Here is a 26798-nt window from a genome sequence, read left to right as displayed (position 1 = left end):
AAAGAGAAGAGCACCATCATTCTTTTTAAAAATGTTTTTAAAATTATTGTGATGATGAAGAACACATAAAATTAAATGCATTCTCTTATGAAAAATTTTTTGGTCTATACTACAGCATTGTTTACTATAGACACAATATTGTACAATAGACCTCTAAAATATCTTAATCTTGTATGACTGAAACTTTATATTCCTTGACAATAACTCCCCACTTTTTCTCTTTCAAATCCCCAAGGACCACAAGTTTACCTTTTGCTTTGATGAGTTTGACTATTTTAGATACCTCATATATTTGGATCATGCAGTATTTGTTCTGTGAATGCCTTATTTTACTTAGTGTAATGTCCTTAAGATTCATCTTTGCTGTGGCACATGTCAGTATTTTTTCTTTGTATGTCTGAATAATATTCTTTTGTATGTACATATCACATTTTCTTCACCCATCCATCTGTCCATGGGCATTTAGATTGCTTCCACCAATTGCTTTTTGTAAATAATGCTGCGGTGAACATGGGAGTATAAATATCTCTTTGAGATCTTGACTTCAATTATTTTGGATAAACACTGATGGGTGGGATTGTTGGATCATATGATACTTTTAATTTTTTGAGGAACCTCCATACTAATCTTTTCCCATAACACTGTATCACTTTACATTCCTATCAACAGAGCACATGGGTTTTTGATTTCTTCACATCTTGCAAAAGCATGTTGTTTTATTATTTATTTATTTATTTATTTATTTATTTGATAACTGTCATACTTCCAGGTGTGAAGTGATATTTTATTACAGTTAAAATTAATATTATCATCTCCCTGATAATTAGTGATATTGAGCATCTTTTCATATCCGTATGTGTCATTTGTATGGTAACTTTGGAGAAATGTCTATTCAATTCCTTTGCCCATTTTTTAATTGAGTTATTTGATTTCTTTATTGTTGAGATACAGGAAGTGCTTATATATATAGAATATTAGCCCCATATAAGATATACAGTTTTCTACTGTTTTATTCCATATCACAGGTTGCCCTTTCATTCTGTTGATTGCTTACATGCTTTGTAGAAATATTTTATCTGCTTTCACCACTCTTATTCAACATAGTACCACAAGTCCTAGCCACAACAATCAGATAAGAAAAAGAAATAAAAGGCATCCAAACTGGAGAGGAAGAAGTAAAACTATTAATATTCGCAGATGATATGATACTGTGTATAGAGAACCATAAAGACTCCACCAAAAAAAACTATACTAGAGCTGATAAATGAATTTAGTAAAGAAGCAGGATATGAAATAAATATTCAGAAATCAGTTGCATTTTTATACATTAATAATGAACTATCAGAAAGGGAAACTAAGAGAACAATCCCATTTACTATTGCAACAACAATAAAAAAAAACCCTAAGAATAAATTTAACTAAGATTGTGAAAAACCTGTACTCAGAAAATTATAAGACATTGAAGAAAGAAATTAAGGAAGAAACAAATAAGTGGAAGCATATAACGTGTTCATGGATAGGAAGAATTAACATAATTAAAATGTCCATACTCCCCAAAGCAATCCAATGATTCAATGCAATTCCTATCAAGATACCAATGGCATGTTTCACAAAACTAGAACAGATACAGTTGCACCTCGGCACTCTTCAGCTTAACACCTCATCAAACAGTACTCATCACATTTTGATGAGAAAAAGAATGTTTCAGCACTCATCACTTGCTCAAGATTTGTCACACTTTCTAGAACTTGTATGAGTCACGATGCTGCCCCTCAAGAGAAAATGCTTCATCACTCGTCACTTGTTCGCCATTTGGTGCCCCTCTGTCACGGTGAAACAGAAGGTGACACATCAGTCTCATGGTAGCTTGCGAACAGTGCAGAACCCCCACATATTCGTTGTTTGTGTCTTGTACGTTTGTTCATCTTAAGTGCTAATCATGGGTCTCAAAAATGTTAAGAGTGATGCAACTAAGCCTAAAAGGCAGTTAATAAGAACCACAATAAATAAGAAAAATGAGATCATATCTAAGTATGAGAGTGGTGTAGGTGTGACTGATATCACTATTATGTTCAAGATGCTGGGAACATGATCTTGATGACAGTGAGAAATAAGGAAATGATTAAAACAGCCAGTGTTGCTAAAGGTATAAAGTCTGTGAGTAAGCAATGTTCACAGACATTGGAAGAAGTTAAGAATTGCTTTACATCTGGATTGATGAAAAACAGTTAGTGGATAACGGCATTTCTGAGACAATAATTTGCAAGAAAGCTAGGCAGTTGCATGCCAATCGGTTAAAAGACAAGCCTGGAATAAGTGGTAAGATCACTGAAGTGTTTAAAGTCAGTCGTGGATGGTTCAATACACTTAGAGACCTGGCATTCATGATGTAGTAAGGCATGGAGAGGCAGCCAGTGCTACCAAGGAAGCTACCTAAAGCTATGGCACCATGTTTAGGGAGTATGTAGAGGCTGAGGGTGTTGTCCCCCAACAAGTGTTTAACTGTGACAAGATGGGTTTGTTCCAGAAGAAAATGCCTAACAGAACCTACATCACTCAAGAGGAGAAGGTATTGCTAGGGCACAAGCTGATGAAGAACAGGCTAACTCTTGGTTTGTGGGAATGGTAGTGGTGATTTAAAACTTAAGCCTCTACTAGTGTACCACAGTGAAAACTTGTGAGTTTTCAAGAGAGAGAATGTGATATAAAGCAAGTTAAGTGTGATGTGGAGACAGAAAACAGAAGAAACCCCTGAGAAGCTGTCTGAAATTGTCTTGGATGAGAACTGCTCTTCCAACATTTAACCCCTCTCCTTCTCCTTCTCTACCTCACCACCATCCCATTATTCTGGGAACTCTTCTCAGTACAGGTAAAGAGAAGCTAAATTTTATTTTATGTTTATGTAATTAATTGCTTTTTTTTACCCATGTCTGTTTAGTTTTAAAGTTTTGTATTACAAAACAACCTCATTACCTAATAGTAGCCCAGTACAATGAAAGTTCTTGGGAGCTTTTATGAATTATTTCTAATCACATTATTTCTTATGGGAAAATATTTTTGGTACTCATCAGTTTCAGCACTTGTCATGAGTTCCAGAATGAACTAAGGATGAGTACTGCATTCCAAAACTATATGGAGAACCACAGAAGACCCCAAAGAGCCATAGCAATCTTGAGAAAAAAAGAACAAAGTTGGAGGAATCATGCTACCTGATATTAGACTATACTAAAGGACCATAGTAAATCAAAACAGCATGGTGCTGGCATAAAAACAGATATAGATCAATGTAACAGAATAGAGGGCCCAGAAATAAACCCAAAACTTTATTTTCAGTTAATATTTGACAAAGAAGGCAAGAGCATACAACAGAATATAAGCAATCTATTCAATAATTGGTGTTGGGAAAATTGTACAATATATGTGCAAAAAAATGAAACTAGACTACCTTATTACATCATACATAAGAGTAACTGAAAATGGATTAAAGACTTAAATATTAGACTCAAAACCATAAAAATCCTAGAAGAAAACACAGGAATAAAGTCTCAGACATTTCTCATAGCAATGTTTTTTCTGATACATTTTCTCAGGCAAGGGAAAGAAAAGAAAAATAAACAAATTGGACTACATCAAACTTAAAACTTTTTGCATAGCAAAGGAATCCACCAACAAAATGAAAAGACAATCTACAGAATGGGAGAAGATATTCACTAGTGATACATCTGATAAAGTGTTAATATCAGAAATTTATAAAAAACTTATAAAACTCAACGCAAAGAAAGCAATCCAATTAAAAAATGGGCAAAGGATCTGAATAGACATTTCTCCAAAGAGGACATACAGATGGACAATAGGCATATGAAAAGCTTCTCAGTATCACTAATCAATAGATAAATGCAAATTAAAACCACAATGAGATATCACCTCACTCCTGTCAGAATGGCTATCATCAATTAATCAAAAACCACACTGACCCTTACAGCTGATCCTCCATGGAGGGTGGAGGTTGATGGTAAGTGGTCATAGCCAATCCTTGCAGCTGACTGGCCTGGGTAAATCCCTCTCATTGATCTTGGAACAGCAACCAAATCTCAACTACCAGAGGAGGGTCTATTCAGCCCACATGAAGGGCGTATGTAGAATACCCAGCTTGGGTGATATGGGAGGCTGTGCTACTGGATCCAACAGGACACCTACTATATTAGATCATACTACCAAAACACAAAGTCAAAGCAGCTCTACCTAATACATAGAAACAAACACAGGGAGGCTGCCAAAATGAAGAGACAAAGAAACATGAACCAAATGAAAAAACAGATCAAAACTCTAGAAGAAGATCTAAACGAAATGGAGAAAAGCAATCTATCAGACACAGATTTTAAAGCACTGGTTATAAGGATGCTCAAGGAAATTAGTGAGGACCTCAACTGCATAAAAAGATCCAGTAAGAAACTAAGGATACACTAATTGAAATAAAGAGCAATTTGCAGGAAAATAACTAGAGTGGGTGAAGCCGAAAATCAAATCAATGATTTGGAATGTAATGAAACAAAAAAGAGCCAATCAGAACAGCAAAAAGAAAAATGAATCCAAAAAAGATGAGGATAGTATAAGTAGCCTCTGGGAGAACTTCAAACATTCCAACATTTGCATCACAAGGGAGCCAGAAGAAGAAAAGAAAGAGCAAGAAATTGGAAATCTATTTGAAACAATAATCAAAGGAGACTTCCCTAATTTGGTGAAAGAAATAGACATGCGAGTCCAAGAAGCACAGAGAATCCCAAGATGGAAACAAGATGGATGCAAAGAGGCCCACTTGAAGACACCCCATAATTAAAATGCCCAAGGTTAACTATAAAAAGAGTATCTTAACAGCAGCAAGAGAAAAGAAGTTAGTTACTTACAGGGGAGTTTCCAAAAGAGTGTCAGCTGATTTCTCAAAAGAAGCTTTGAAGGCTAGAAGGGACTGGCAAGAAATATTCAAAGTCACGAAAAGCAGGGACCTACAGCCAAGACTGCTCTACCCAGCCAAGCTATCATTTAGAATCGAAGGGAAGATAAAAAGTTTCCCAGAGAAGAGAAAACTAAAGGAGTTCATCATCACCAAACTATTATTATATGAAATGTTAAAGGGATTTATTTAAGAAAAAGAAGATCAAAACTATGAACAATAAAATGGCAAAAAATATATATCTATCAACAACTGAATCTAAAAAACAAACTAAGCAAACATGAAGAACAGAGACAGAATCTTGGATTTGAAGAATGTTTTGACAGTTACCAGATAGGTTGGGGGAGTGGGGGAATTGATGAGGAGGTGAGGGGATTAAGAAATACAACTCGGTAGTTACAGAATAGCCATGGGGATGTAAAGTACAGTATAGGAAATGGAGCAGCCAAAGAACTTAAACACATGACTATGGACATGAACAATGGTGGGGGGGATTTTCTGAGGGAGTGAAGGTGCTGGGTGGAGAAGGGCAAAGGGGGAACAATCAGGGCAACTGTAATAGTATAACCAAAAAACATAATTACAAAAGACATGGGTGAAAAAACACTTTTACTTATCCACCCTCACTTTATGTTACTGATGTTACAAATTTTATCTTTTTATCTATTGGGTGACCTTTAAAGCATTTTTATGTTTTGTTTTTTTACTTCTATAACTGAATTAAATGTGATTTAAGATTCATAATTATAGTACTATAGTATTTGACTTTGTTCATATATTTACCTATACCACAGAACTTTGTATTTCTATATGCTTTTGTGTTGCTGCTTAATGTCTTTTGATTTCAACTTGAAAGGCACTCTCTAGTGTTTCTTGTAAGGTAGGTCTAGTTGTGATAAACTCCCTAGGCTTTCGTTTACCTTGGGAAAGTCTAGCTGTCCATTTTTGAACAACCTTGTGGTGTTGTTCTGCTGTACCAAGGGTCCTCTGCAGCAGGGGCGCACTACCTGGCTCTTTTTGTTCTCAGTGGCCCCAGGCATCTAGAATATGCCAGGTCCCGTCAGCACTCCATTACTGGTGAAACAGAAACCTGTCCTCGGGCAGTAGCCTGAAAAGCCAGAATCCTGGGCGTGTGTTGATACTTTTTTCTTTTTCCCAGAGAGAAAGGCCACTGAGTTGTATTGCATCTGTCTGCTGTATTGTCTCCTCTCTACTGTTTTGTCTCTGTCTACTCTTTTGCCTCTGTCTACTTTGGAGCATCTACATGCCATCCAGATCATGCCCATTCTCAGCAGCCCACAGCACAGAGTATGTAGGTCACATTAGCACTCTGAGACAGGCGAGACAGAAGCCAGCTCCTCAGGAAGACCATTCTGAATAGTCAGAATGTTGGAAATATCATTCAACCTTCTCTTCTCTTCCCCTGGAAGAACTGGGAGTTTCCTCTCAATTACATGGCACTGTCCTGGCAGGGGAAGGAGGAACTGTGTGAGAAAGTGTCCCAAATTTTCCTACTGGCTTTGATGTGTCTGGTTGTGCACTTGTCAGGGATATAAAAGCTTTTTAACTGGTTTCTTGATTTCTCACAAAGAGATCGGTCTGCACAAGGTTGTTAAATTGGTATCTCCGTGGGAGGAAGGAGAGTCTGTGGCTTCCCATTCTGCCATCTTGCTGATGGCAGTTTGAGCACCATTCTTTTCAATGTCTTCAGGTTCAGGGAAAACTTTGAACTTTGAAATCCTTTTGTCTGATTCAGAATCCTACTTTGCTATTTATCAGTTTATAAACAAGTGACTCCTTTGAGTTTGTGTCCTACTTTGTAAAGTGGAGATATGTCAAGTCACTTCCAGAACTGTCATGAGGAAAGTCCCTGGCAGAGAAATTGTCTTTTTTTATCCTTCTCCCCAAATAAGTGTCTAGATGGACAATGGTCAAAACATTAATGAATAGCTAACTCTGAGGTAGTCAAAGTGTGGTTTTATGTATGGTCTTATATTTCTTTCTGTATGTTTTAATTTTCCCTCAATGACTATAATTTTTAAGTTCTTCTATGATTTTTAGGTTCCCTTTTGATTTGAAACTTCTCTTATACAACTCATGTACTGATTCCCCACAATTACTTTACGTACATCTTTTAAAAAATGAAAACTTGTTCAGTCCTGTTCAAATACCACTGAAAGAGATCTTTTCATAATCAACAGGTAAACTCTACAGTAAAGGGCTTGTGGCTTTTTATTTTGTATTAAAGGTTTCATTCTCAATGATGAGGACAATGGGCAGTTTTATTTTTAGCAGTAAGGAGATTAAGAAGACACATCAATACCAGCATTTTACTCACTGACCATATCAGAGGCTATTGAAAGAGGTCATATTGAAAAGACATGATTTTAGCCCCAGTACTCATATGTATTGGAACCATACAACTGGACTGCCTCAAAATAACTAATACAATTTACTTTTCTCTTCCTGATTCTATCTACTCTATTATACATATATTTATACTTATAAAACCCTCATAAGCTAATGTTCTACAAAGCCAATTTTCTGGACTGCCTCAAAATAACTAATACAATTTACTTTTCTCTTCCTGATTCTATCTACTCTATTATACATATATTTATACTTATAAAACCCTCATAAGCTAATGTTCTACAAAGCCAATTTTCTGCTAGGCAGGATCTTTGTCCAGGTGGGTTTAGCTCTCACATAATTGTTCTTTGTCCCCTCATGTGCCTGGCTCTTTCTAGCTTACAAAGCCTTCCTTTATCTCATTGCTCCTTGCTGTGAACTCAAACCTCCTAATGACCCCATTCTAGAAGTGAAGAAATATGATTTCACAATAATTTATAATTAAAATTAGTAGGAATGGAATCTAGCTCTTTTATTTCCACAGATTTCAAACCTAGTGTTCTTTACTAGTGTCTGTACTGCCTCCCTGACCATTTACCATGCCCATAACTAAAATGTCCATAATTATCACCCTCACCAAACCAGTGTGGTTGACCAAATCATGAAGGCCTGGGTCATGTTCTACCTGCTCACATACCTACCCGTTATACTATGGGGGCCTAGTACAGTTTCTGTTTTACCCCTTACGCAAAGACAGACACTACCAGCTGGGCAGTGGCAATAGGAAGAAGTAAAGAAAGCTTATTTTAACAATAGCTGGGATTTGTATGAAAAATAATCATTATATTACATCATTGTACCCTTTTTCAAAGGTTATTTTTGATGTTCAAATTAGACTGGTTTCAGCTGTCTCATTTTCATCTGTCAGGAGAGCAGGCCTTTTAGAGAGAGTTTTGTTATCATTCCTGCCTAAACAGCTCCAAATGGAATGGAGGTGGCAACACTCCCAGGATGGGGAAACCTTCTAGTCTGGGAAAGATCTAGAAATCTCCCAGATCTCTGGTATCTATCAATAAAGACAGGGAATCTTGTGCAAAAGGGTGCAAAGGCAGACCATCTTGCTTTTCCTGCTATTGCTCTTGGCCATTTTTGATGCCTGATGAAAAATGAAACAACATGCTCTAAAGTTCTAAGAGTGCTCCCCAAACACATTTTTGTGCATTGCACTCAATTTAAAATAAAATATTTGGACTATTTGTATAGTAGTGGTAGAGTAACTTTTAATCCCAAATACTTTATTTTTAATACATTTATTTATTTCCCTTGGAAAGTGAAGTTATAGGCTTGTTTTTAATACGGAATATCGAGTCATAGTTAAACCTCTGAAAATTATAGTAATACTGTTATAAAAATACCATTATTTCATTATTACATCAAATGATAACAATAATTAACATTTAATAAACATAAATTTGGCATTTATTCTTTAGGTCTTTTACATACAGATTTTAATCCACACATCTATTATTTGTTGTTTATATTATTATTCACTACTGAAAAATAAGGAATGTTTTCTTGAAAAATGAGGTCTAAAATATGAATCCTCATTGTGACAAGGCAATTTCATATACAATATGCCACTCACTCTCATAGTGTAGACCACATTCCATTGGCCACAACTTAGTCATGTGGGCCCACAAAGGTCTGTGTGCCATGCAGAAAGAGAAACAAGACATGGATGACATGTCATTGCTACTACCACAGTGTTGTTCTACATGCTAGAGAAATAATTTCAATATTTGAGAATAGAGAAAAAGACAAAAATATTCTCTTCTTATTCATGTTTAAAGCTAGCATACCAAAACAAACAAGGAGAGCATGAATAAGAAAAAGTGGAAATTAAGCTCATTAATAAACATAAATGCAAAATGCTTAAATGAAATACTAACAAACTGAATCCAGCAATGTAAAACAAAGGTAATAATACATCATGAGAAGGTTGTATTTTTCTAAGATACAAAGTTTGTTTAAAATTAGGAAATAAATATGAACAGATTGAATGTAAAAAAATATATAAAGTATAATCTTAATATAAACCCCTCAAAGCCTTTCATATACAATTTAACATCCATTCATTCACGAACATGACATTAAACAATAAGTAAACAACCCCCCCTTTTTTAGTTTCTGAAAAAGGCAAAGATGCCTTTTATCACTCTTTATATTCACTATTGTGCTAAAGATCTGAGACAGTTCTGTAAGTCAAGGAAAGTAAATAAAAGGTATAAAAATATGAAAGGAGAAACAAAACTCTCATTAATTGCAGATGACACATAGTATATCCAAAAGAATAAAATACCAAACGAATAAATTGTTAAACATAAAAGATTAACAAGTATGTAGATATGAAATCAATGTGCAATTATCTGTTGCATTTTTAATACAGCAGCAGAGTTAAAAATGAATATTTTAAAAATATACTGTTATATTAGTATAAAAATTTAAGGTAACTAGAAATAAATCTAAGAAAAAATGTCCAAATTCTGTATAGAAAGACTTGCAGAATTCTTTTGAAATACTTATATAAATACAGACAGGTACATCATATTCATGGCAAGGAAGTCTCAGTTTGTGAATATGTCATTTTTCCTATAATTGATATAGAGCCAGTGCATTTAACATTTTGATCCTTTTAATGGAATTTGGAAAAATGAATGAAAAATTACATTATGCTAGAAAGGGCCCAAACCTTTAAGATACTCTTAAAGAGCAAGTTGGGTGAACTGGTCCTACTGGACATGAAGATTTAAAAAGTTTGGTAATTAAGATAGTGTGCAATTGTTCAGGGGTATAGAAATTGTCAAATGAACAGAAAACTGACCTCACTAGAAATAAAATAAGGCATTTGGAATTTCACCGAGGAGGTATTGTAGATCATTGGGGAAGCTGGGACTTTTCAGTAAATGGAACTGGGTCAGTTGGTTATGCATATAAGAAAAAATAAAATTGGATCATTACCATCTAAAAAATTCGTTCCAGGTGACTTTCAGTTATAAATTTGAAAAGCAGGTTATAAAAATACAGGGCTGGAATGGAGGTTAATAATAATAAATAATACAATAATGAATAAATAAATAGCAGTACAAGAATAAACTGTGTTTTGAGTAGTCACAACTATAAATCTACTTTTGCCCACCCATTTACTAGAAGTTAATATAGGAGAATATTTTAATATCCTTGGGATTTCATAAAACACAGAGACTATATACTGTAAAGGAAAGGCTAATACATTTACATTAAAATTAAGAACTCTTCACCAAAAGACAACATAAAGAAGCTGAAAATAGCCCTGGCTATGTAACTTAGTTGGTTAGAGCATTGTCCTTACATGCCGAGGTTGCAGGTTCAATCCCCAGTCAAGGCACAAACAAGAATCAACCAATGGATGTGTAAATAAGTGGAACAACAAATCAGTCTCTCTCACTCTCTCTCTCCCCCCCTTCCTCTTCCTCTAAAATCAATAAATAAAATTAAAAATAAGAAACTGAAAATGGAACTTAGAGAAGGAGAGATTTTTGCAACCACATATACTTGACAGAGTAAATTATTGAAACATAAGGAAGAATGAATATTACAGGATAAGAGACAGACAGCCCTTTAGAAAACCAGGCAAAGATAAAGTGAGAAAATTTGCAAAAGGTAAAGTGCTCATGGCCAATAGACTAAGGGAAAGGTGCTCAATTCCATTACTAATCAGGGAAATGCAAATTAAGATTACTAGAGCATACAAATGTCACCCACAGAACTTACAAAATTTAAATATCTAACAACTTGGGTCAAATAAAACACAGGATTTGAGTATTCTGAGAGTAAGGGGATCCACTGAAGAGCTGAAAGCAAGGGTATAATTATATTAAAGTGCTGTAAATATTCCTCTAAATGCTATTGGAATTACACCGAGGAACCTGGAAAAGAAAAGGTTGACTCTATCACATATTGGTGAGGATGTGGAGCAAAGCGAATTCTTATTCTTTGGAGTGGTCCATTGATAAAACCAGTTTAGAAAATAGTTTGACATTTTCCAGCATATTAGAAGATATATATTTCTTGTCATCTTAGAATTCCATTCTTGATCCATATTATAGAGAAATTTTTACTCACTTCTACCTGAAAGCTGACACAAATATTTTCAGAGCAACTCTGATTTGTCTCAAATGTGAACAACCCAAATGTCTGTCTACTATAGATTGGATGAATAAATCATGGTATATACACATACATTATAATAATGTAATACAAGGCAAATGAACAAATCACAACACACACCTACATGGAAGACCAAGCATTCTATCAACATAGTGTTGAATGAAAGAAGTAGATACAGAATACATACAATGTGATTCCATTTTAACACAGTTCTAAACAGGTAAAGCTATACAATGTATTGTTTAAATGTGCATGCAGAGAAGGAAAAGAAAGGGTTATCACATAGGTAGGATTATGGTTACTTCTGTGGGGAAGGAAGGAAATTTCATGGAGAGGGACATGCAGGATGCTTCTCAGATACTAAAAGTGTTCCATTACTTAACCTGGATGATGGCTCTAAAGGTGATTATTTTTATTCTTTAAATTGTATATTTTTATGTATACTTCTCTGTATGTGATATATTTTATAAAAAAAGGGGTTTGCAGATTTAATTTTTTTCTGAAGTATGCCCAATATTTTCTTTTTTATATTCTGAACTTTTAAAAATAATTCTGATACTAAAACCTAGTAACTGTTATTCTCATTGAAAATTTAAAAACCATAAGCATATAATAGAAAATGTAGAAATGGCCAATATATGAGCTGTGAGGTTATTTTTTTTTACAAAATAATCAATATGAGTTCATATGAATATTTCTTATAGTTTTGAAATTATTTGTGCCAGAATAAAATACTTTTCTGTTGATAGAATTCACAAAATTGATCTGCATGTTAAATAATTTTAGCAGTTAAAAATAATGTCTCTCCACTTCTACCCTGGAAGTGATTAATTTAACTCAACTTTTTATTTGATTTGAGATTTATAATTTATTATTTAAAATCATATAATGTATGATAACAAAGCAAATCAAATACTCCTTACATCTGTATAGAATATTATTGTGTACAAATCACTCTCATGAGAGGGTAACAAGTACCATTTATTTAGGAGCATGCATGATATAAAGTCTCACAAGCACCACAGGAGTGATATACTCTTATTATTTTGCTTCATTGTGGAAACATCATGTTTCAATATTATCATTGGCGGGTAAATCTAGACTTAAGTACCTTCCCAATTCAGACAGAAAAGGACAAATACTGTATGATATTGCTTATGTTTATATGTGGGATATAAAAAAGGCAGACTCGGAGGAACAGATAGTATAGTGGTGGTTACTAGGGGCTGGAAAGTAGAGGAAATAGGAGATACTGGTCCAAGGAAGAAATCCAGCTTTAACACGAACAAATCTAGGGATCTAATGTACAGCATGGTGATTATAGTTAGTAATACTGTATTATATACTTCAACATTGCCAACAAAGTAGATCTCTATGGTCTCGCCACAAAAAAGAAATGGTAACTATGTGATTGGACAGAGGTGGTAGCTAATGCTGTGGTGGTAATCATTTTGTTATTTATAAATGTATGAAATCCACAGATTTTACTTACACCTTAAACTTACACTGTGTTGTGTGTCAATTATATCTCAATAAAGCTGTAAGAAAAGAAAATTGAGTAACTTTCTGCAGTTGCTTAAGAACCATCTAGAACCTGTGCTTTGAAGTAATTTCAAACTCTTAGGCTGTCTTAAACCAGAGCCCACCCCCGCAATAGGGGTTGAAACCTATTATTTGGGAACTGTCAAAGACTTGTTCCCTCCCCACCTTTGGCACAGTGCTAATATTTTTTCAAGAAATGAAATGCTTTTGTGGGTGCACTTGCTTATCCCAAATCTGACAGAGCCCATCCTCCTCTCGTCTTGGTGATAACATTTCAGTGACCTCCTACACTCCTGCAAATGTTTGGATTGTCCTCTCTTTCACCAGCATTTTTTCTCTGAACAGCTGATCTTTATAATTCTTTTCTAACGTAGGTTTAGAAAAGCCACACTTCACAGGTGGGGAAACCAATTCTCAATGATATTATGACTGAATAGAGTATTGAATCTGTTTTATTTGTAAATGCAAAGATACTCAAAATATAGGAAAATTCAATGAGAAAATGAAATCTGATCCTCCCCCCGCCAAACATTAGAATTAATTTATTAGATTCTTTCTCTGCCTGGGAGAAAATAAATAAATCAACTTCACTGCTGTCACAGACATCCTGGTTAAGCTTTCATCTTAATTAGCGGATCTTTTGCCCTCTTCGGAAAAAGAAACTTAACACCATCCCAGAGGAAGGGGTTTTTCCTCCCTAGATTTCCTGATGTGAAAGCCATCCCTCTAATGTTTTCCATCATCATAGGGTGTGACAATTCTAAACAACACATGTTCTCCCACTACTTCAAGAAACAAAGAAAAAAGAATAACTTTTTTCTTATTTCATTGAAAATGATGACTTTATTACTATTAGACTTTTACCTCAGATAATGGAAACACAACATTTCTTGGTCTGAGAAAGAACTATAATTACTCTCAGTGTACATTCGAGGTATGGAATGGGAAGGGAATTGGTGGGAAGAGAAAGAGGATTTAGTTGAGAAAAGTAGTGGAAACAAGCAAATTACTGGCATTCTCAAGAATTTTAGTTAAACATTGAAGTATTCTTTTTTGCTCCAACCTGTAGATCATGATTTCAGCTTTTATGCTTTATGTAAGACATAAAACTCTCCAGTGCTGGCACAAAGCTCTGCCTAGCTGCACAAGTATAAGGTTTCTCTGTACTTGGAAAACTAAGAAGTGCAACCCTCAGTTAGCATGATCAAAGAACTGCTCTCCTATCAGCCTGAGAAAATGCAGGAAAAAATTACTGATAGGTCATTTTCCCAGGGGACTCATTTGAAAACACTTGGCAAACTTACAAAGAAACTGGAAATGGCGTATGAAGGCAAACATGCTAAGCAGGTGCCATTGAGTGTTTTAATATTAACAGTGTCTCAGAGAAGATAGCCAAATGACTGTGATTCAAACTGATTTATCTGCAGTTGATTATTATGAACCAGGTACTGAATTTCAGTTTGAACCGGTGACTTATTTAGCATCGCTAATACAGATTTACAGGCTGCTGAAACCAAGTATTTCCTTTAAGGGAATGACATTTTCTTGCAATTTGATTAACACAACTTCCAGAAGTTCATCACAATATGGTAACAATTGTAATCAAGGCAACTTGCCAGCTTTATATGGAAGTGTTTTGCTTCATTGAATTTCCCAGAGAAACTCCTAGAGGAAAGAGCTGAGATCTTTTAAAAAGTTTGTTGAGTCACCATCATCAATAAAGAAGAAAGGAGTTATTTGAGTCACTGCAGTCTTTAGTGACATGCATTCATGATGAGCTGGCTGATGGATGCAAACTTTATAAGTGCCCTGTACTGGGAATACAGATGGATGCAGAGAGCGTCCACCTCCCAAATGGTACTACTATTCTAAAGGTGGTGGCTGCCGCATTAGTTCTGAGAGTAATATTTTTATTAAATTAAATACATTGTATATGTGTTTATGTCTGGGCTCTCTGTTCTGGTCTGTTAATCTATCTGATTATACCTATAGTTCTAATTTATATATTTCCTCTTGCTCCTCCAAATTTTCTTAAATTGCTGATTTCTATATTCTTCCAAGTGAATTTAAAGTTTACTTGTTACATTCTATGAAAATCTGTGCTGAGATGTGGATTGGTATTGTTTTACATTTATGGATTAACTAAATTAATAGATTAATAACATCAGTAATATTACATACCTTTCCATCACTTTCCTAAGTTCTCTTTTGTTTGCTTTAGTAAATTAAATAATTTTTATATAGACATTACACCTACTATTAGCTATATTCCTAAGTAGTTTATAATTTTTGAGGCAATATTATATAAAGTATATATTTAATTACATTTTTGATTGGTTCTTACTGTATATAGGAACACATACAGGTATATACATACACACACACAGACGTATATGAAGCCTGTCCATAAAGTATCCAGCCACATACTATGGAAAAAAAGACATTTATTGAAGAAGATACAAGAAACATTGTCCATAGGACAATGACACCTCAGTGCCCTTCAGAGTAGGCACCTTAGGACCTCACACAGTTCTCCCAATCACCATCATCTGCCCCATTGTATTTTCCTGAATTTCATTGATGGTCTGAAATCTCTTCCCTTTCAAAGGTGATTTGTTTTGGAAAAAGCCAGAAGTCACAGGGCACCAAATCTCAGCTGTAGGGGGCTGAGTCACCTGGGTGATTTGATGTTTTACAAAAACACTCTGCGTGAGACATGATGCATGTGCAGGCGCGTTGTCATGGTGACACTGCCACTCGCCAGCTGCCCACAGCTGTGGCCTTCTGAATCATCTGAATAGTTTCTGCAGAGGAATGTTCAAGCTTAGTGCAAAATTTGATACAGATCCGTTGCTCTACTTGCTCAGTCATTTTGAATGTGACAGCCACACAGTACACATGCTCACTCAGCTTCATCTACCACCCCCACTGACTAGTGCAGTGAAGTCACCATTGTTCATGCATGTACATTCCAGTCTACTCTCCTTGGCTGCCAGGTTACATAGATGTTGCACAAACTGTTCTCATTATATTAACAATAGTTGGACTTTTTCTGGTCAGGCCCTGTATACACACATATATGTATATACATACATGTACTCTGAATGCTGTTATCTACTAAATGACTGTTTTGGATTGTCTATGCAGTCTATTATATCACCTGTAAATGAGGACAAGTGGGTTTTTTCTTTATAATTTTTGGATTTCTTTTTACATTTTACTTTTCTTACTATGTTTATAGTCTATACATGAAAAATAAAAGTGAGAATTCTTATTTTGATCCTGACTTCCCGGCAAGTGCTTCTGCCATTTTACAGTGAAGAGTTATCAGTTTGAGGTTTTCAAAGTATAGTCAGTCTCCTGTATCAGCAAGATCACACTATCTGTGAACCTGTTAGAAATTCAAAGTCTTGAGCCACACTCCAGACCTACTGAATCAGAAACTCTGAGGGAGAAGAGATGATCCCAGAAATCTGTGGTTTAATATGCCCCTTTGGGTGATTCTCATGCAAACTATAGTTTGAGAACCTCTACTCTGGGTATTTCTGTGTACTTTCCATTAGGCTAAGAGATATCTCGTATTGAAATATAACTGAGCTCTTCTAATGAATACATGATACATTTTTTGAATATTTTTTCTCAATCTAGTAAGACCATATAGTGTTTTGTTTTCAACCTATCAATATGATGGATTAAAAAAAATCATTGTACTTATTGGACAGTCTCTACTTATCCATGACATAGTTTTGTGGTTGTGAATAGTGTTATTTATATTTTAAGTTAATATGAAAATCAGAGAACTACAAGGACTGCTTCCTGAACCTCTAAAGTTGTAACCAGGTTGCTATTTCTGCGTTGTCTTTGCTTTTGTCATAGGATATATCCCAATTTGGAGTTATTTTATTTGTTTGTTTGTCTTGGGTCTGTCTTGCTCTTAGGTTGTTTGTCTGTTTTGCTTCATCTGAGCAGTTAGCACTTCAGACGTACTCACCTTTGTCTGTATGTCCAGCCTCAACACAGTGCCCCACACAGAGCTAGTACTTGGTGGGTAATAGTGCTGGAGGAACGAGCCCCGGTGTCTGTGCTGTGCGCTCAGCTGCATATGCAACAGGCTGGGTTCTCTTTTGGTTTTACAACAGTCTCTGCCCCTTGTGTTTCTTATTCTCCTGATTTCACTTCCCCAGAGCCTCAACTGGGCTCAGGTTTCTGTATTTTCAGTACATATAATTCTTGATGAGCCACAAAAGTCCTTCCAAGCATATCCTGAAATCATCGTGGTGAACAGTAGTTAGATGAGAGGAGATAATCCTGACTTTGGACACATACTGGCTGGATCACTTTGGGCAAAGTGCTTCACTCTTCACCTCACTGAGCGTTCTGTCCTCATTTGTGGTGGGGAGTAATAATACCCACCTTGCCAGATATTATTATATATATGCAAATTAAATGAGAAATTAATAGCCAGGGTTTATTGAGTGCTTACTCTGTACCAGTGTTATTTTTAGAATTATATGTGTGTGTGTATATATGAATAGATATGAAACATATATATACATATACACATACACATACACACACACTCAACTGGTGAGATCATGTGAATGTGGTACCTGGCTCAATGTTTGGCATCAAAAAAATGGTAAATAAAATAGATTTAAAAATATTCAGTGAAAAAAATAGGCTGTAAATAGGAAATAGATATGTATTAGGCAATTTAAAAATGGATTTTAAATAGTTTGAAAATAAATAAGACATAGTTCTTGCCTTCAGAAGCTCCTGGTTTATTTGTTATTACATGCACTGGGCTTCATCAAAGCAATGATAAAAGATATTGTAATTTTATGTAGATCCTACTGATATTTGTAATTGATTATATGTGAAAGGCAAAGCATGCCAATTAACAAAATAAATATTTTAAATCATACTATGTTCACTTAGAGATAGCATGATTAGGTGGTTCAAACAGGAAATTACCACTTAGATGATTATAAAGTTTGAGAAAGCAAACACTAATTTAGCTGAGTTCCAATTTTCTTTTTATTGCAGTGACTGAAGTCAGTCTTTCAGAAAAGTGACTCTGTGGGTGGGGCAGTCCTTTCGTGGAGACAATGGAATCACAGAGAAGGAGAGGGGGCAAGTCTTGAATCACTCACCACAGTGAGCTTGTGGTGAGCCTTAAATTTCTGTCCAAGTCAAACAATCCGACAAAGTTACTTAAGGATTATGTAATAAAAACTCCGTCTTGGTCAGTGGTCAGCCTGTCTTTGTCAGAAAGAAGATAAGAGAGCATGTCTACCCAAGCCTTAACTGCTCCCAAACAATGCATGATATCGTTTACTCAAAGGTATATGAAATTACTGGGGTTGAGCTGGTTTCTATGAAAGGTGATTCATTACTTAGAAGGACATTACGCATGCAGAGGAGATAAAACTTTTTAAACTGTGGACTTCCTTAATGTATGGCTGGTGTAAAACTGCTGGACTCTGAAGACTATGATTCTGAACAGGAGTGATTCAAGCCATTTCAGACCTAGGAGATTGATTAGTGGTGTTCTACTTAGTGACGTTCTAGGAGACTGATTAGTTCTTCACACTATTTCTTTAATTTATTTTTACATCTACTTTTTGTCTACAATCTGCTTACTCTTTGAAGGTTTGCTTTTACCATGATCTCTTTGGCTCGGGGCTTTTCACACTTTAGTTGTATCCTAGAATATATCATTCAATCATCCATTCATCCAATCAATACTTACTGAGCATCTACTGTTGTGCCAGGCACTGTCCTAGGTGGTAAAGTACAGCAGGGAACAAAACAAAAGCAAAACTCTCTGCTCTGGGGCCTTTGGCCTCACATAATTTGCCATAGTGCTGCAGAGGCTGTGTGCCTGCAATCCTCCCTTAATTCCTTCACCTCATCCCTGGCTTGTCCGTATTCACGCAAATCCCACCTTAAATGCTGCTTCTTCAGGAAGGCTTTCAGTCCCCTCCCTCATACCAGATAAGGCTTTCAGGATATAAATTTTCATAACTTCTTATATAGTCTTCAAAGCACTTATTACAATTTTAATAATGTATTGCTTGTATATAGAAGTAGGCTCACTAGACTATAAGCTCTCTTAGGACTGGCACCCAAATTTTTCTCGTTTACTAACAAATTCCCAGAGTGTGGAACAGTTCCTAGGACGAAAATAATAATATAATAAGGTCCTATTTTTAAGGAAAATTCACAAAATTCACATCCAGTTAGATTTCGGATATTTTTATGTATCAGCATTTTATGGTATAAAGTCACCTTAATTACTGTCTCACCCTCCCCTATACCCTTTCATGTCACTGACTCTGAGGTCCTACAGGTGCCACAGGTCTCATCCTCTGAAGGATGATTCCATGAACCCCCCCAACCCTCACACATGCACATGTTCACGTCCAGCTTCACTGCTCACACATATTACCCATATCACACTTGCATATTGGTTTTGCTTTTCCACTAGGCCACAGGCCTGGAGGAACTAAGAGAACGCCACAGACAAACTTCACCCAGCACTTAGTTAATGACAATGAAATAGCGCCAACTATCCTGAGCTCCCCAGTTTCTCCCCATCCCACTCAATTCACCATTGTGCTGTGTTCGCCAGGCCCCTGCTCAGTAGGTCCATTTCACCTTCAATTTCTTTAAACTTAACTGGAACAAAACATTGTTATTTGTCTTCCCACTTCAGCTTTTAACATTCTGTTTAATATATCACTTTAATACTTTTTCCAAGACATCCATTTTAAAAAGCTAGAATTGTTCTGCTACACAACTTTGCATCCTGTTTTTGTCTCATAACTTTCTATCATTATGATTTTCCCATGTGTCTTGAGCTAGTTTTCCAGAAATCAGAGCCTGGAGCATTATTTTGGAGTATAATCTAGGGAGCAGAGCAGGGAGGGACAAAGGAAGTAAAGCAGGATGAGGGAAAGCCAATGCAAAGACGTGATGGAAGCTCACTGATAATTAGTGCACTGATCACTTGGTCTTGGGGTCCATCAGGTGAGAAACTTCACCAACCATGTGTAAGGACCTTTCATCCAGGGAGAAAGAAAGAGAATTTATACAGGGGTTGGAAAAAGTAGGTTTATAGTTGTGAGTATATGGAACAGAATTTATTCTTGTATTATTGTTTATTTACCCAGTATTATCTTTTTCCATATGAACACTATTACCCTATTTTCCCCCACCCCTGTACATTGCCTCCATTTCCTACCTGCAAACTCCCCACAGGATATGAATTCCCTGAAACTTCAGCATTGTGTGTACTTAGATAAAAATGGGGTTAGTCAGGGGTGATTGTGTCACAAAGCTTGGCATTAACAGGGACTTTCCAGGCAGGAGGTGGCATGAAGTTTGCCTCTATGTAAAGTCGGTCAGAACACACACACTTTGTCACCACAGCGGCCGCTGGAACAAGAGCAGCTGTGGCGGAGAGCATCTGAAGCAGTAGACCCCTTGCACTGCCCAGAAGCTCCTAGTACTCCCCCCCAGTTTATTGTCCCCCATTTCCCAATCTCTTTTCCTACCTAGCCCTTTACCCGCTACCCCAAACTGCTTGAGATTCCTTGTATATTTGGACCTCAGGCCACTGCTCTGTACATACAAAGCAGATAATCTAATCTCTGCTCATAGCTCCCCACTGTTCCTAAGGGCTACCTTCTGTGTAGCTTTATCATGGCAGCAATTCATTTTCTCTGCTGTAGTAACCCATCTGGGAACCAGGCCCAAGTTCATTTCTTCTCTATTGATTGCAAAAAAGGAAAAGAAAAGAAAAGAAAATCTCTATATGACCATAAGTGGGAGTTGAAGTCAAGATATCAGCATAACTGAGTTAATTGACATGGAAGTCTGATCATCTGTTATTCTTCCTGAAACTGCTGAGGCTCACACCCAAAAATAAAATTTATATAATAATACAGAACTCTACTCTGCTATCCTGCATTATAACTTAGATGTGGTAACACTCAGTTCACAATGGGTCATCCCTAAACCACCTTGTCACTGCCTAAGCCACAGTTACTCAGTCTCTACAACAGCCCAGGTATCCTGGGAACTGTTTATCAAACAGAGGGTAGCATTTGTCCCCAAGGGCATAGGTTTGTTCCACATATAACTCTAGGTGATTGCAATGGTATATCTCCTAATTGGGCTTGCCAGAAACTCCACACAGCTCTCTCATCCACTGTGGAAACCTCTAGCACCATTGACATAGCTGGTCTGATGGTCCAAATGGCAGGGGAGCATATACCACACCTTGTATCTATTACAGATTTCTCTTACTCTGAGTGCCATTCAAAACTGTAATAGTCTCCTGAGTCTCAAAATACATGGGTTTGAGCACAAGGATAAAATATACTTCCTTCAAAAGCCAAAGACTGCCAAGTGCTTTGTCTCTTTCTTCTTGGTAAGGTACAAGGTACAAGGTACAACCACATACTTCACCTTAAAGGGCCAAGGCCACAAGATCCAGAAGGACCTCACTAATATGGCAGACCCTGAGGATTCATGGATCTTATTTCTTAGTCATTGAACATGCACGTGTTTTACCAGGGTATTAGCATATTTGACACTACTTGCTCCCAAGTCAAATTAATAGGGTATCCTCAAATCAGTGGACCAGTTTAATGGCCACTCACATGTCAACAATGATCAAAGACTCTGCAGATTATAATATAATAGGGAACAGGAGAGTAATATATCTCTGGGAAGAGACCCTGAAAATGTACTGCTATCCCTACCATATGTAGCCAAAATGATTGCTTCCATCTACAAAATCCTGGCCTGAAAGTCTTCTTTTTAGGACCATTTTAGATATCTTACCTGATTTCTCTAGAAAGCAGAGCTTGAGACAAAAACTATGTGCTACTTTTTCATTAGGGAAAACAATTCCATAGAACAGGAATAAGGAAAAAAAGAAATAAAGCAGGTATAACCAATATAAAATTTTCAGCTTAGTCTCATGCAGACATTCTCCAAGAATCATAGAATTGCCAGTCATGGGAGAGAAGAGGGGACAAATTTTTCCACCACCTACTCTTTTCCCCAGGCCTTTTGCCCTACAAGATATTAACTCTTTCACCTGTGTGGGTATGAGCAAGTCTCGTGGGGAACCATGCCTCAGTCAACTTGAGCTCATGTCAATCATTTAGAATTTAGGCAAAGCTGGTCACTGCAGCTCTAGAGCCAGAATAAGAAAGAGGCAGGGTTAGTAGGTGGCTAGGGCCTGAAGCATGACGTTTATTAATTTGATACATTGTGCTACTAAAGACTTTTTAAAAGGAGCATTTTCTTGACTGTGTAGTATACATTTCATTGTTTCATTGATATGCCTTGATCTATTGAAACATTTTGCAATTGTTAAACAGGTTGTTTCCCTTCTGTTAATACAGGTCAAGGTAATCCAGCTTAGTTTGAATGCCTTATGAATACTTTCTTCATTGTTAACCCAGGCTCAACTCTCAGGATTTCAGCATTGGGTGCCCTTGCAAATGTGCTATTTTCTTGGGATCTTGGTCCATCGCTAAAATAGAGAAATTCAAACTCAATTCAAACTGGATTTTATCTTTCTAAATGGTGTCACTCCCTAATAGGAGAGCAATGGCACATCCCATCTTTCCATGTGATGCTTCATTTGGAGTTTGTTCTTTCAATATTCGTTGAGCTCTTACCATGTGGTTACTGTTGTGTTAAAAGATGGAGATACAAAAATGAGTGAGATATGATCCTCCATCACAAAGAACTCCTAGTCCAGAAACCAGTCACTATGAATATCAAAAGACTTTGAAAAACCACTTCTCAGCATTACCATTTGTATAATAATTTGCATATGAGAAAAATAAAACAGTTTATTTACAACTGAAGTAGTGGTATAGCCCGTAACAGGGATTCTAGTTCTAAAATATTCAGGTCAGGGAGGAAGATAATAAAGTTTTTGTGGCAGAATGTTTTTTAGAGTTTGGGAAGATTGGATTCAATGTGATCTCCCTGCAGTAATAATAACCTCCTAGAAGGAAGATAAAATGTTATCATCCAAACCTCTCATTTTACCATCATTCCACTGGGAATTAATGCTCCATGCCAGGATGGAGCGGAGTCCGTTTTCTTCTGTTATCCTGGAGCGAGGTTGTTGGGGTTGGGCGAAGTTAGCTTCCTTATGCGAGACATTAACATATTTAAACATTGTCCTTGATGTGAAGCTAAGAATCCTATTAGCTGAAAATCAGTATTGCACACCTCAGCAATTACAGTGAAAAATCTTAGGATGAAAGACATGAAATCAGGTATCCTAATTTGAGTTTGCAGGACTGCCAAAGCACATGTTAAACACTGCTCATTTTATGGCTTAGCACCTTGATACTGTCTGGCACAATGTAAATACTAGTTATAATAATCAACGTAACAAATGAATTCTCTTTAATGGATACTTTTCATAAAGTAATCATGACTTCTGTTCCAAAATCCCAACAGGGGTCTCATAGGAATTACTAGAGTCTGTGTATTTAGAAAGTCACACACTTTTATAGTACTTCCTTCCCTGAAGTGATTAAAACCACAGTATTTTGTAAAATGGGACAGAGGGAGAAGCAGCCAAATTGACATTGGCGATGGGACTTCTTAAAGCAGTACTGGTGTGAGATTCTCACTTCTGTCTCTCCTCTTCCCTCCCTCCCTCCTCTCCCCTCCCCTGGCTCTCTCTAATTCCCTCCCTCCCTCCCTCCCTCGGCCCTCTTTCCTTCCCTTCCTTTATTCCTCTTTCTCTACCTTCCCTCCCTCCCTCCTTTCTTCACTCCCACTTCCCTCCCTCCATCTCTCCTTTATTCTCTTTTTTCAAAGCATCACAGCACTGTGATTTCCCCATTAGTAACATGTCAGATATCTCTAATTTTCAGTTTTTGTTCTACTGCCATTCACCCCTACCTCCTAAATAGTGTTACAAAAAAGAGAATACTTTGCTGAGAAATGTCTTACAAGTTTGGAATCCTAGCAAAGAAGATGATTTTCTTAAATTTATCTTGTTACTCATGTAAGAATTTTAGTCCAATCACAATATGTTTGCCTTGTCAAATATGCTCCAGCCTTTCTAAGCAACATGTACGTAACGGCCCTTTCTCAGTAGCCACGCTTTGCTGTGCTGACAGCATGACTTCATCTTTCTCAATCTTCTGCCTCTGAGCTGAGCTATAGATTTTATAAAAATCAGGGGAAAAAAGGGTTAAGAGTATAATCTTTTTAATTTCCATTTCTTGTAGTATGCAGCTTGTCAATATCTCTTGCTATTAATTAAATTAATCTCTGACTTTCTTAGTTTTCCTTTATTGCCCAAATACCTTCCTCTCTTTTTTGTCTCATGAGGAAATCCTCTGAAGTTTCACATCAGGTAATCTGGGACTGATGGAATTGTATGTTCTCCCTCCAGGTTGCTTTGTGAGAAAGCTCTGCTGAAAAAGCCTTCTGTTTATTTTTAAAACAGTGGCACCTGTCCAACAACATGTCCAGTTTGTCAAGAAGGCCTGACTGAAGCCCTTCACTATCATACATTAGTGAAATAATTTACCTGAAGGGGAAATGGATCGTTATTAAGAGGAATGAATTGCACATTGTTTTTGCCTAATACTCACACAGCTTCTTCCTTGTAGCATACATTCCTGGTATTTGCCTCAAACTGTCTACTTGCTTAGTGAGCCTATGTGTGAGAACTGAAGCAGCAGCTTCCTTGTAGACGCCGAAGTAACCTGAGGGAACTGAATAACAGAGTAGATCAGAAAGTCTTTTGTGTTTTCTCTTAAAGGGAATAAGTACTGCAAAATAAACCTCTTTAGGCTCATAGGCTTCTTCTCAAGCTCTAAGGCCCAAATTCAAATTTAGGTCAAAGGTAGGACTAACAGTGAAGATTTGTAGTTGAAGAAACAAACAGACTAGTTTTGGACTTGACAGCTTGTAGTAGACATATTTAAACTATTTTTCACTCCTACCTATAGGGTTTGAAATCACCAGAATTTAATATGTGATGGGGTTGAGACAACCTCTTTCCCTCTCTTGCAAATTGAAAATAGAGACCAAGAAATAGTACAAGTGGTTGGAACTTTAACTTAAAAATCAGGAGCATGGGCATCCATATTTTCCTATGTGCACTTTGAAGCTGAGAAAGCCAGTTTTCACAGAGAGGTATACACAGAGAAAAAACAGTTGACAGAATTCCACTAAGGTCCTGATGTCTTTCCTGTCCTCTTAGGTCTGCCTGAATTCCATTTTTCTTTCTCTTTTTTCTCTGCTTTAGCTACTTGAGTAGCTGCCAGTTATCTGCAGAGTCTTTTTTTTCTTTATCCATTTATTTATTTATTTTTATTTTTTAAAATTTTATTTTAATTTATTTTTTCAAATACATCTGTCACTGCCTACCCCCCACCACTTTCCCTTCCCCCTTCCCTTCTTCCCTCCCTCAGCTCTTCCCCTTTGGTTTTGTCCATGAGTCCTTGCTATATGTTCCTTGACTTTCCCCTTCCCTTCCTTTTCCCCGCCCCCCCCTCCCTCCTTCTCTCTTGTCTCTCTTGATTTCTTTTCTTTTCAGCGTTGCTGGTCTTATTTTCCTTGCATCTTTGTATTGTTGGTTAGGTTCCACTTATAGGTGAGATCATATGGTATTTGTCTTTCACCCCCTGGCTTATTTCGCTTAGCATAATGCTCTCCAGTTCCATCCATGCTGTCGCGAAGTTTAGTAGTTCTTTTTTCTTTCTGCTGTGTAGTATTCCATTGTGTATATGTACCATGATTTTTTGATCCAATCATCTACTGATGGGCATTTAGGTTGCTTCCAACACTTGGCTATTGTAAATTGTGCTGCTATGAACATTGGGGTGCATAGGTTCTTTTGTATTGGCGTTTTGGGAATCTTAGGGTATAGTCCCAGCAGGGGAATCGCTGGATCAAAAGGCAGTTCCATTTTCAGCTTTTTGAGGAAATTCCACACTGCTTTCCACAGTGGCTGCACCAGTTTGCATTCCCACCAACAGTGGACTAGGGTTCCCTTTTCTCCATAGCCTCGCCAGCAACTGTTGTTTATTGATCTGTTATGATGGCCATTCTGACTGGTGTGAGGTGGTCCCTCATGGTGGTTTTGATCTGCATTTCTCTGATGGCTAGTGATGCCGAGCATCCTTTCAAATGCCTCTGGGCCCTCTGTATCTCCTCCTTGGAAAAGCATCTGCCCAGGTCCTTTGCCCATTTTTTGATTGGATCGTTTGTCTTCTTGGAGTGGAGTTGAGTGAGTTCTTTATATATCTTGGAGATCAAACCTCTATCTGATGTATCATTAGCGAATATATTTTCCCATAAGGTTGGCTCCCTTTTCATTTTGCTGATGTTTTCTTTAGCCATGCAGAAGCTTCTTATTTTGATGAGGCCCCACTTGTTTATTCTTTCCTTTATGTCCCTTGCTTTAGGAGACATATCAGTGAAAAAATTGCTGCGGGGGATATCTGAGAGTTTCCTGCCAATGTTCTCCTCTAGGACTTTTATGGTGTTGCGACTTATATTTAAGTCTTTTATCCATCTTGAGTTTATTTTTGTGTTTGGTGTCAGCTGATGATCCAATTTCAATTTTTTGCATGTAGCCGTCCAGCTCTCCCAACACCATTTGTTGAAGAGGCTATTATTGCTCCATTTTACGCTTCTGCCCCCTTTGCCAAATATTAGATGCCCATAGAGACCTGGGCTTATT

Source organism: Pteronotus mesoamericanus, unplaced genomic scaffold, assembly GCF_021234165.1.
Source record: "Pteronotus mesoamericanus isolate MK-2021 breed Mesoamerican mustached bat unplaced genomic scaffold, CSHL_Meso_final contig_73, whole genome shotgun sequence".
Classification (NCBI taxonomy): Eukaryota; Metazoa; Chordata; class Mammalia; order Chiroptera; family Mormoopidae; genus Pteronotus; species Pteronotus mesoamericanus.
This window is presented reverse-complemented; position numbering follows the sequence as displayed.